At 53.7% G+C, this 10,767-nt stretch overlaps 1 long non-coding RNA gene across 1 annotated transcript; it reads left to right on the forward strand.

The window, feature by feature from the left end:
* Nucleotides 1–6,331: 6,331 nt before the first annotated feature.
* On the forward strand, nt 6,332–9,484 carry LOC131818069 (uncharacterized). Its single transcript, XR_009348690.1, has 4 exons — nt 6,332–6,450; nt 6,618–6,686; nt 7,090–7,266; nt 8,656–9,484. It is a non-coding gene; the product is annotated as an uncharacterized LOC131818069 (long non-coding RNA).
* Nucleotides 9,485–10,767: the final 1,283 nt, after the last annotated feature.

The raw sequence follows: 10,767 nt of genomic DNA on the forward strand, positions 1-10,767 counted from the left end.
TGCTATGGCCTCTCTCCCAACCAGCACTGTCCCTGCCCCTACACCTGTGGCCTGGTTGGACTGGGTGACGGCTGTGCCTTCCAGTTCTGCAGGTGGGGGTCCTGCGTCTGGGGATTTGACCTCCCCGGGGAGGAGGGAGTGTGTTCAGAGTTGCTGCTCCTCCCCCAGGGAATCACTTAATTTTTGTCTGTACAGCCTGGGAGGTGGGCAATGGCATGTTGGGGAAAGCCTGGCCCAGCGAAGGAAGGGACCAGCCAATGCCTGACAGGACCAGGAACTGAACCCAGGCTGCTGCTGCTGCTCTCAGGTCCAGCCAGGAGCGTGGGTCTGGGGTCTGAGCCGGCTCAGAGCAGGCTGGAGGAAGGGAAGAGGGAGCCGATGATGCAGAGAACCACGGACATCAGGCTCTCTTCCTCACATACTCTGCAAAGCCTTCTCATCCCGCACCCCACTTTAGTCTCTAAGGCAGCTTGGAGTTGGGAATCTCATTACCTGGCCCAGGAAAATGAGGTCCAGAGAGCAAAGCAAACTAAGCAAGGGCTCCCAGCAGGTGTGACCTGGGAGGCCCCAGGCCCTTTTAGCAGTGCTGTGACCCTCCACTCCTTTGACCTTCATTCTTATAACTTGAGACAGCGAGTGATACTCCTATACCCCTGATAGGCATCTGTACCCTCAGGTGGGTTTCAACCCACCTTCCCGAGCCTGCCTCAGTTTCTACTTATGTACCATGGGTGCTGTGGGGTTGGAAAGCACATTTGCCACGCTCCCAGCACAGACTGTAGCTCCCAGCAGTACTGTTCGCTTTTGTCCGAGGGCCCCATTGTGTCTGTGTGGGAGCACCATGCTCTTGTTTTTTTGTTGTTTTTGGTTTTTTTAATATTTTATTTATTTATTTAACAGACAGAGATCACAAGTAGGCAGAGAGGCAGGCAGAGAGAGAGAGGGAAGCAGGCTCCCCACTGAGCAGAGAGCCTGATGCGATGCAGGGCTCCATCCCAAGACCCTGGGATCATGACCTGAGCCGAAGGCAGAGTTTTCAACCCACTGAGCCACCCAGGCGCCCTAGCGTCATGCTCTTATACCTACTTTGGGGATCCTTGTCTGGGACCTGCCTCTGCCTGCATGCTCCACCCACTCAGCCCCCCCCCCACCCCCGCCCCGTGGGTTCTCCCTGCTGCCACCCAATCTCAGAAACCCCTACCCAACCGCTTGCCCAGTTGCCCAGGTCTCTTGATTCCAGGATGGAATGAGGTTCAGGGATGTGGGGGGGGTGGGTTGCGGGGCGGGTAGCCCTGGGAAAGCGAAGGTGTCTTCATCCATTCCTGGACCACCACCTCCTTCCCCACCAACCCCACCCCACTGGCAGACAAACTGGAATTCTGTGTGTTAACAAAATCGCTTGGGATGTGGCTGGTGGGAATCCCGTATTAGATAAAGTTTATCTGATCCCCCAACTCCCCCCGCCCGAGGGCAGATGTGAGGAAGCTGCCAAGCGAAGGAGGGTGGGGTCAGAGAGAAAAGAGGTGCCCCAGCAGGCAGCCTGCCTCCGACTTCCTTGGGCGCTCATGACAGCCCTGCGAGGTGTCACAATTATTCTCCTACCTTAGCGGGTGAGAATACAGAGGCTGAGACCACCACCACCACCACCCCCCAGCGGCTTCCCCAGGTGTCCCAGCCGCTGACAAGCAGGATTTGAGCCAGGGTCACGGTTCTCCAGAGCTGGGGCTGGAACCCATGTACCAGCGGCTCCCGGTGCACTCTGCATGTACCACGCGCCCCTCCCCAGCCTCCGGGGCCCTAGGAGGTCTGGATGGCGTCTCCCACCTCGTTTCCCCACTTCCCGCTCCCTGACTGTGTCCCAGTCCACTGGTTTCCTTTTTATTCCTTCAGTACCTCAACTCCTTTCCCACCTCGGGGTGGGGGTGGGGGCGCCAGGCATCCTCTTGCTTCTGCCCTGAAACTCCTTTCCCTCCACATCCTTCCCTGGTTCCTCCAGCCGCAGGGAGATCCCCTCTCCCGTGCCCATGAACCTCCATCTCAGTCCCTTGACGTTGATTTCTCCGGATGGCTTCTCCTTTCACAATTGCCGATTTATTCACCTGGCTGGTGCTGCCTCCCCGCTCCCTTCCAGCCAGTGAATGCTCTGACGGCTAGAATTTGGGGTCCTTTTCAGTCACCCTCGTAGCCAGCACCTGCACCTACCACCTAGCAGGAGCTCAAACAGAGCGCTTAGTGAATGAGTGAATGGATGCGGAAATGAATGAGGGACCTTCCGTGCTCCCTCTCAGGCACCTGTTCTGGGTTCCCCAAGGCCCATCTCGGAGTCTCAGGTCGGTCAAAGGCAGCAAGCGATGAAGTTATAAACCAGGGCAGGCAAATGGAGTGTGCAAAGTTTTTTGAGAGGAAACTCTAAGACGCGGTGCTATTAAAAATTGATATTTCAATGAGATAATCCCTCTCAGGCTTTTAATTGATTGTCTAAAAAGCCTTCCTCTGTTGTTATGCTTCTTTATTTGCAGGGACCATTAATTTTTTTGTGAACAATCAAACCCAGATAGAGTGGAAAGCCTGCCGTGTGGCTGATCCTAAAATGGTAACCAAGGCGCCAGAGGCAACATCTGGGGGTCGACCAGGACAGGTGAGATGGCCACGGGGCTGGCCCTGGCTCAGGACACTGGGAAGAGGGGGAGCCCCTGCCCGCCCTAAACACACACATGCACCTGCCGCTACCCTCAGCACCCCCAGGGCCTGTGTGAAGGGAGGAGGAGCAGGTGGGGGGGTCCACAAGGGTATAGGGCAGCCCCACTGTGGGAGTGGGGACCCCTGGAATCCCCCTTTGCCACTGGTGGCCAGTCCCCCACCACTCCAGACCTCTGCTCCCCATCTGTCCCTTGCAGGGTGGGGCTAGAGGGGGACAAGGAGGAACAGGGGGCTGGGGCTTAGGACCTGTAGGTTCTGTCATTTCTTCCCTGATGGGTGACACTGGCCGGCTTCGAGAGCCAAGCACAGAGCCAGGAAGGGCCGCTGCTGTTGTTGCCCTCAGCATTCCTCTCCTGGCTCTGCAGGCAGCCCTCACATCTACGTCCCCGCCCCCCTGAATGACCTTGGCCACCTTCTCTCTGCTTCCTTTGGCTCTGAATCAGCCTCTGTGCTTTGTTGCCAAACCCATGGCCACGGAGGTGTTCTGTGTGCACCTGTCTGCCAGGTCTCGGGCCACATCTGCTCCCCACTTCACCCCTTCCATCCACGCCATCAACCTGACGGGTGGCCCCCGAGGGTCCCCAGCTCCAGTGACAATGGGCCAGGGCTGGGCTGTGTTGGCTCCTGGTTCTTTCTTAACTGATGCGCCCCTGAGCCAGCCTTCCTCACCTCCTCTCCACTGCTCCATGCTCCTGACATCTTTTTTCTAGAAGGGAGAGGCCAAGCAGGGCCTGTGGCCTGTGCAGTCATGCCAGGCCCTGTCCTCGGAAGACCCTCATGCTGCATTCAGTGCTCTATGGCTGCCGTCTTGAATGGAGCAATTCTACAGGGAGTCCCACGGTTTCATTTCGCACTAGGCCCCACCAATTATGCCAGTTTTGCTGCGAAGGGACAGACCTGCTTCAGGCAAGGGCCAGAGGGCGGGTCCCCAGAGCAGAGCACCCTTGCCTCTGGCCATGACCCATTCCCCTGGAGGACTGCCCTTCTTCCCTTCTCTTTTCCCCGCCTTCCCCACATGCCCCTCAGCTCAGAAGCCCTTCCAGCTCGCATCACCTCACTGTGGGGCCCCCACCAGAGGACGAGCACGTTAGCCGGGAATGTCTTCTCCAGGCATCTCTCCGACTCGGACTTGGGGTGGGGGCTCAGAGGAAGACAAGGCGGCGTCCTCAAATCCGTGTGTTTACCCCAGCCAGATAGGTATGACTTCTGGGTGCCTCAGAGGAGATGAGACTCAAATCCATTTAAGCCATCCATGGAATTCATAGTAGTCTTCGGTCAGTATTGGTTTTCTTCAGGCGCCAGCTACAATGGCTTTGGCCTCATGGGCCCTGGAGAAGTGCGTGTCCTCAGTTGGCAAAGGGGTAGAGATCCCCCCAGAGCAGCCTGGCACAATGTAGCAGAAACAGACAGGTCACTCTTTGAAGTCTGAGGCGTAGGGAGCCTTTGGTCCTGGCTGCAAATGTTGAGCCACAGGTCGGCTCCTTGTGGCCTTGTTTACAAAACCAAACTTGGAGAGAGCTAAACAGCCAGCAGCAGTCGGGGGCCAGTCAAATAAATGGCAGTGCCTTCCTCCAGGGGGAGGCCAGTCAGCCAAATCGACCCTGTCGAAGAGGGACTGGGTGCAAAATCTGATTTGGGTGGAGCGCACAATGCGGGCTTGGCTTTCTCTCTCTATGCACGTAAGAATCGATATTGGGGTGTTCCTCTCTGGGTTTTTTTTCTTTCTTCTCCCTGATACTTGCTTCCCGGTGGCTAGTCACCAAGGGGTTGGAGACACTTGACTTAACGGATCTGTCAGATCTGTCCCCTGCTGCCACCCCTCTCACTACCCAAGCCACACCACTTCTCTCCTGTGAGACTTGCCTTCACTTCCTGTCTTGTGCCCCCGCATCCCAGTTCCATTCAGGCCCCTCCACCTAGTCTCTCAGGGCAGCCAGAAGGACTTTTTCAAAATGCTGATTAGATCCTGTCTCTTTCCCCATTTAAAAACCCTCGATTGGGGCGCCTGAGTGGCTCAGTGGGTTAAGCCACTGCCTTCTGCTCAGGTCATGATCTCAGGGTCCTGGGATTGAGTTCCGCATCAGGCTCCTTGCGCAGCAGGGAGCCTGCTTCCCTCTCTCTCTCTCTGCCTACCTCTCCGTCTACTTGTGATCTCTCTCTATCAAATAAATAAATAAAATAAAATAAAAGTAAAAAAAAATAAAAACCCTCGATAAGGGGTGCCGGGTGGATCAGTGGGTGATCCCGGGGTCCTGGGATTGATCCCCGCATTGAGCTCTCTGCTCGGCAGGGAGCCTGCTTCCTCCTCTCTGTCTCTGCTTGCCTCTCTGCCTTCTTGTGATCTCTGTCAAATAAATAAATAAAATCTTTAGAGAAAAAAAAATTTATAAATTCCCCATTTCTATGAAGATGAACACCAAACCCTTGAACCAGCCTTCAGGATTCTCTGTATGGCCAGCCTTGCCGAGCACCATACTAACGCTCTTTCCTCTGCCTTGCGGCCACTCTGGTCTCCTCCCACAGTCATATACAGAGCAGACTCTCTTCTGCCACAGGACCTTTGCACCTTCCCTCAACCCAGAACACTCCTCCCTCCTCTCTCCTCCCCGCTCCACCTAGTTAACTTACTCATTTGCTTTCATTACTTCCACAGGACACCTTCCTAGACAGGTCAGCTCTCCCTGTATCTCTTCTAACTCTGGATAACCTCTTTTTTTCCTTCTCTGCCCTTCCCACAGCTACAACTGAGTTCTTAGGTCAGTGCCTGTCACTTTCACTAGACCATGAACTCCTCAAGGGCCAGGTGTTTCTGTTGTGCCCGTGCCTGGCACAAAGTAGGTGCTCACGTGTTTGTTGAATGAGTGAATGAACCAGTGAGGGAGGGAAGGCTGGCCCAAGCACCAAGCACTCAGCCTCCCCGGTCAGACTTGCTATTAGCATATCACACAAGCGCTCAGGAAGGCAGGGGGCGGGGGGAGTGAGTGCGGGTGGAGCCAGGGTGGTGTGCTGGGAGGCTGGGACGCTGCCTCCTTCCTGAGAGCTGCTCTCTGCATCCATCGGAAATTGCCCCTGGCCCAGCCTCCTTCAGAGGAAGCAGAGGGAGCAAGGGGGCCCCATCTCCTTCCTCTCCACCCCCCTCCCGGTCAGTCCCCTTTGATGTGAAGGTTCATGGGGAGCCTGGTTTGTGTCACTGTGGAGCTGGGGGAGGGAGACAGTCTGGGCCTCGTGTCAAATAACGAACTGCCCCTGGTCTCTGTGCTGCTGGACGGCAGAGGGCCCCGGGGCTCCCCCAAACACCAGCCTCCCACCAACACCATTTGAAACGAAGCCATCAGTCTGAGGGCTGCGTCTGGTTTGCCCCGGATTCTGGGGACTCCTTGAGCCTCGAGATTTCATCTTCTCTGACACTGGCTCTGTCAAGCCCACCGTTTTCCCAAGAGCAGGCAGAGATGTGCGTGGTGGGGAGGGCCGGTGAGGAGCTTACAGGTGGCCCCCCGAGGTGGGACTAACACGTGGAAGGATTCCCATCCTTCTAGGTAATGTCAAGCCCCCAAGAAACAGAGATCACACAGTCTCCAAGTTCTGACATGGCTGCCTGTCTTTTTTTTTTTTTTTTTTTTAAGATTTTATTTATTTATTTGACAGAGATCACAAGCAGGCAGAGAGAGAGGAGAAAGCAGGCTCCCCGCAGAGCAGAGAGCCCGATGTGGGGCTCGATCCTAGGACCCTGGATCATGACCCGAGCCGAAGGTAGAGGCCCTAACCCACTGAGCCATCCAGGTGCCCCATGACTGCCTGTCTTGAATAGGTTCTTCTGTTTACCGGGCCTCAGTTTTTCTACCTTTGAAATGGGGGTTGCAATGGATACCCTGGGTTGCTACTGTGGGGTTTAACAGGCTGGCACGGTGTTTCCACAGGTGTGGACTCACACCACCACGGTAAACAGGATGATGTGGGTCACACTCCACAAAACGGCCCAAACCAAGGTGGGTCGCACAACAAGAAAGCAATAGCCTACTCATTTTTTTTTTCACCCTCTGCCGGTTGCCAAGGAAAGTCTCAGACAAATGGTAGTGTGGGTTTCGTTCCTACCCGCTCAGCTCCTTTTTAACAAGAACTCATCAGGCAGGCAGTGCTAGCCAGCATGTGTTTAATGCATTTGTCTTATTTCTTAGGTATTTTATTTATATATATTGTTTGCAAGGCAAATAGAAAAATGCGAGCCGAGTTTTTAAAAAAGTATTGAGCCAATAATAGTACAGGAGATGCTTGGATCAGGCAAAATACCGCAAAGGGGCTGGAGTGGCTGGGGCTGTCCTGTTGTAGCACGGGTGAAAATACTGTGTGTGTGTGTGTGTGTTCTTAAGATTTTATTTATTCATCTGACAGAGACATCGAGAGAGGGAACCCAAGCAGGGAAAGTGAGCAGAAGCCCAAAGCGGAGCTCGATCCCAGGATCGAGGCATCAGGACTGGAGCCAAAGGCAGACGCGTAAGGACTGAGCCTCCCAGGATCCCCTGAAAATACTTTCTAAACTGTCAAGGGATGTGCCAACACGGAGCTGAGGTGAGGGATCGAAAGGGTCAACTCAGGAGAAGGGCTTTGCAGTTCCTGGGAGAAAAATCTCAGGCCTGAGGGACTAAGGTCAGAGTGATTTAAAAATAGTAACCCGAGATAAAGCCCCCCTTCCGTCCTGTGCCCCAGGCGCCGGGCAGATAGCACCACAGACAGTGTTTTCAAGTCACCTTCATTGTTCCCTTTTCTGGAGGAGGAAGTTGAGGCTCCAGATGGTGAAGGGTCTTGCAGCGGAGCTGGGATGGACCCCCAGAGGCTTCCCTGCCTCTGTCTCGGGATTTTCAAGTGCCTGCGAATGCCCCCTCCTTCCTGTGCTCTCTCCGGGGCTGGATGCCTGGGTCAGGCAGGTCCTGAGGCCTGGGTTGTCCTCATCTCCCCCAGGGCGGTGATCAGAATCCTGTGGAGGAAGCCTCCCAGAGCACTGCGCCCACATCTCCACCCCCAAAGAGCCCCCTCGGAGGGCAGGGAGTGATCACACCCCTTAACTCCAACAAACAGATTTTTGCACTTAGTTTTGGTTTTTTTTTGTTTTTTTTTTTTAAGATTTTATTTACTTATTTGACAGAGAGAGAGATCACAAGCAGGCAGAGAGGCAGGCAGGGGTGGGAGGAAGCAGGCTCCCTGCTGAGCAGAGCCTTTGAGAGAGAGAGAGAGAGAGAACAAGGGAGGGGGAGCAGGCAGGAGCCTGATGCGGGGTTCGCTCCCAGGACCCTGAGATCATGACCTGAGCCAAAACCAAGAGTCGGATGCCTAACCGACTGAGCCACCCCAGCGTCCCTCAAACAGTTTGGTTTTTGTTTGTTTGTTTGTTTTGTTATTGAAAAATTCACACTTGGCCATCGTAGGAAATCTGGGAAACTAACAGACAATAAACAAGCACTGTGGGTGAGGACAGGCCTGTCTGGGGAGCCACCCAGGTGTAGGGTCCCCTTCCAACAGCTTTGTGTGTATGTCCTCAGAACCGATCACTCGTACTTTACAGAGGGTGAAACTGAGGCACAGAGGAGCTAGGTCAGTTCCCCAGCAGTGAAAAGAAAGCACGGCTTGAACTAGGTAGTTGGTTGGTTCCAGAACCCACGTGCCTCAGCCACAACCCTTCTCTGCCTGAGGTTTCCTGTCCCTTAGAGCACAGCCTCTCAGCAGGCCACATGGGGTCTGTATCCCCTCCCCGCTCCATCGCCAGAGGGAAATAGAGGCACGGAACTGAGTTCACACAGCCAACCCCTTGTCCCTTATCCACTGCCTCAGTGTCCCCTAGGCGGCTCCTTCTGAAGAGAGGTGCCCACTGCGTGGGCTTTGTTGTTCCCTCCTAGCCCAGGAGGACCAGGGGAGCCTGCGGAGGAGGCAGGGCCCTGGGTACAGCCGGTGTTGCCTTCACAGCTCCTGGGCTCAGCCATTTACACCCCGGAGAAGAGCCGGAGCGCAGCCTTGTCCTGCTCTCCGCTCTCCGTTATCGCCGCGGCATGTCATACCCTCTCCCGCGGATCCGGCCCGAGCCGCTGAAACCCTGAGAATGCTCAGGCAAGAAGCAAAGCTGCTCTCCCAACCTAGAAGGAGTCTTGGCCACAGAATGAAAAACAGCAGGAATTGAAAGCAGTCTGCCTAGTAGGGCTGAGCGTCCTCGCAGCTCAGCAGGCTTCGGTGTGAAGGAGCTAATAAATCCAACACCACTGGAGACCAGGATGCTGCCCAGCCCCAGCCAGCCCCAGGCCCAGTATCCACGCCAGACTGAGGCAGGCTGGAGACCCCCGGCCAGGAGCCTGAGAGCAGCGCCCACCTGGCATGAGCCTCACTTCAACCCCCCTGGTTGTCGCCGGAGGACGGAGCCGGGCATCTGCTCCTGAAGCTGATTTTAAGCATCAGGACCCTGAAGTTCTGGGATGTTCTGGGAAGCGAAAAGATTTGCCAATGACCTCACGGCCAGAGGCCTCCAGGCTTTATTGAAGGCTTTTCCCCCTGACCCACGGCACCCCAGCCTCCCCTCTCCGCACCTGCACCTGAGGGTTGAGCCAGCACCTCCTGGGTGCAACTTCGGAGTTGAGGTTTGGAAACCGGATCTTAGAGATTGCTTAGCATAGTAGTTTGCAAGTACCTGATTTGGGGTAACATGTGGATGAACAGTTCCATATTTTGAGATGTGATGGGTGTGTATGTGTTATAATATGTTATAATATCTGTATATAATATAGTCTGTTGTTATATTGTTTTACATGTGTGTTTGTAATCATACAATATGTACTCTTTGTCTGCCACTTTTTACTTTCAGCATAATTATTTAAACATTTTTTTAAGATTTTTTTTATTTATTTGACAGAGATCACAAGCAGGCAGAGAGGCAGGCAGAGAGAGAGAGGAGGAAGCAGGCTCCCTGCTGAGCAGAGAGCCCAATGCGGGGCTTGATCCCAGGACCCTGGGATCATGACCTGAGCCAAAGGCAGAGGCTTTAACCCACTGAGCCACCCAGGCGCCCCCCCCCCCTTTTTTTAAGGTAGGCTCCACACCCAGTGTGAACCCCAGCGTGGGGCTTGAACTCACAACCCTGAGGTCATGACCTGAGCTGAGATCAAGACTCAGACGCTTCACCGAGTGAGCCACCCAGGCGCCCCTCAGCAAATTATTTTGAGATTCCTCCATGTCATTGCCACTATCTATGGTTTGTTCTTTTCTTACTGCTGTGGTTCACCCATGTGTGAATCTATAAAATCGGCAAAAAGTGCAAACTAGTACCTAAAGACAGAAAGCAAACAGAGGGTCGCCTGGGGACTGATGGGGGTGAGGGATGGCAGAGGAAGAAGGAGAGGAAGGAAGAAACTGGAAAGACGAATGTGTTCACTATCTTGATTGCACTCATAAGAACACCTATGTCAAAACGTATTACACTGTGCATTTTAAATATGTGCGGCTTATTGAAACTCCATTACACTTCAATAAAGCTTTAATGTATATGTAATACACATATACAATGTATGTGTGTATATGTACACATAGAGTACATTGTATACACACACAGACACGTATAAATATATGAATATACGTTTATCTGAATACGGGCACTCATCCGATCTGTGATCTGATAAATAGCATTACTTAGTTCAAGGGCAGAGCAGGGGTGGTGTTTACATTTTTTTTTTTTTTCCCTTAAGTGAGTTGGCACTTTTGCTTCTGGAGAGATAAAGTAGTCCCACTTTTCTCTATGCCTCCCACTAAGTACTGTTTAAAACCCTGGCACTTATGTGTAAGACAAACACAAGAAGACTCTGAAAAGCAGCAAAGGGAAGGCAGACAGGCCACCTCAGGCGAGGTGGGACCCAGGCAGGAACACAGTGGTGAGTTCCCTGGATTCCCTGCAGTGCCCTCTTGATGCTGAAGAAGTCAGCCACCAGGAAATGCCAGTGAGCACAAACCCAAAGAAAGCTCTGACAAAAGCCTGCTCTGTCTGGCCTGGAAAGGGACATCCTGGCAAGACAGAAAATTTTAAGATGATAACCATCT

Source organism: Mustela lutreola, chromosome 16, assembly GCF_030435805.1.
Source record: "Mustela lutreola isolate mMusLut2 chromosome 16, mMusLut2.pri, whole genome shotgun sequence".
In the NCBI taxonomy this organism is placed as follows: Eukaryota; Metazoa; Chordata; class Mammalia; order Carnivora; family Mustelidae; genus Mustela; species Mustela lutreola.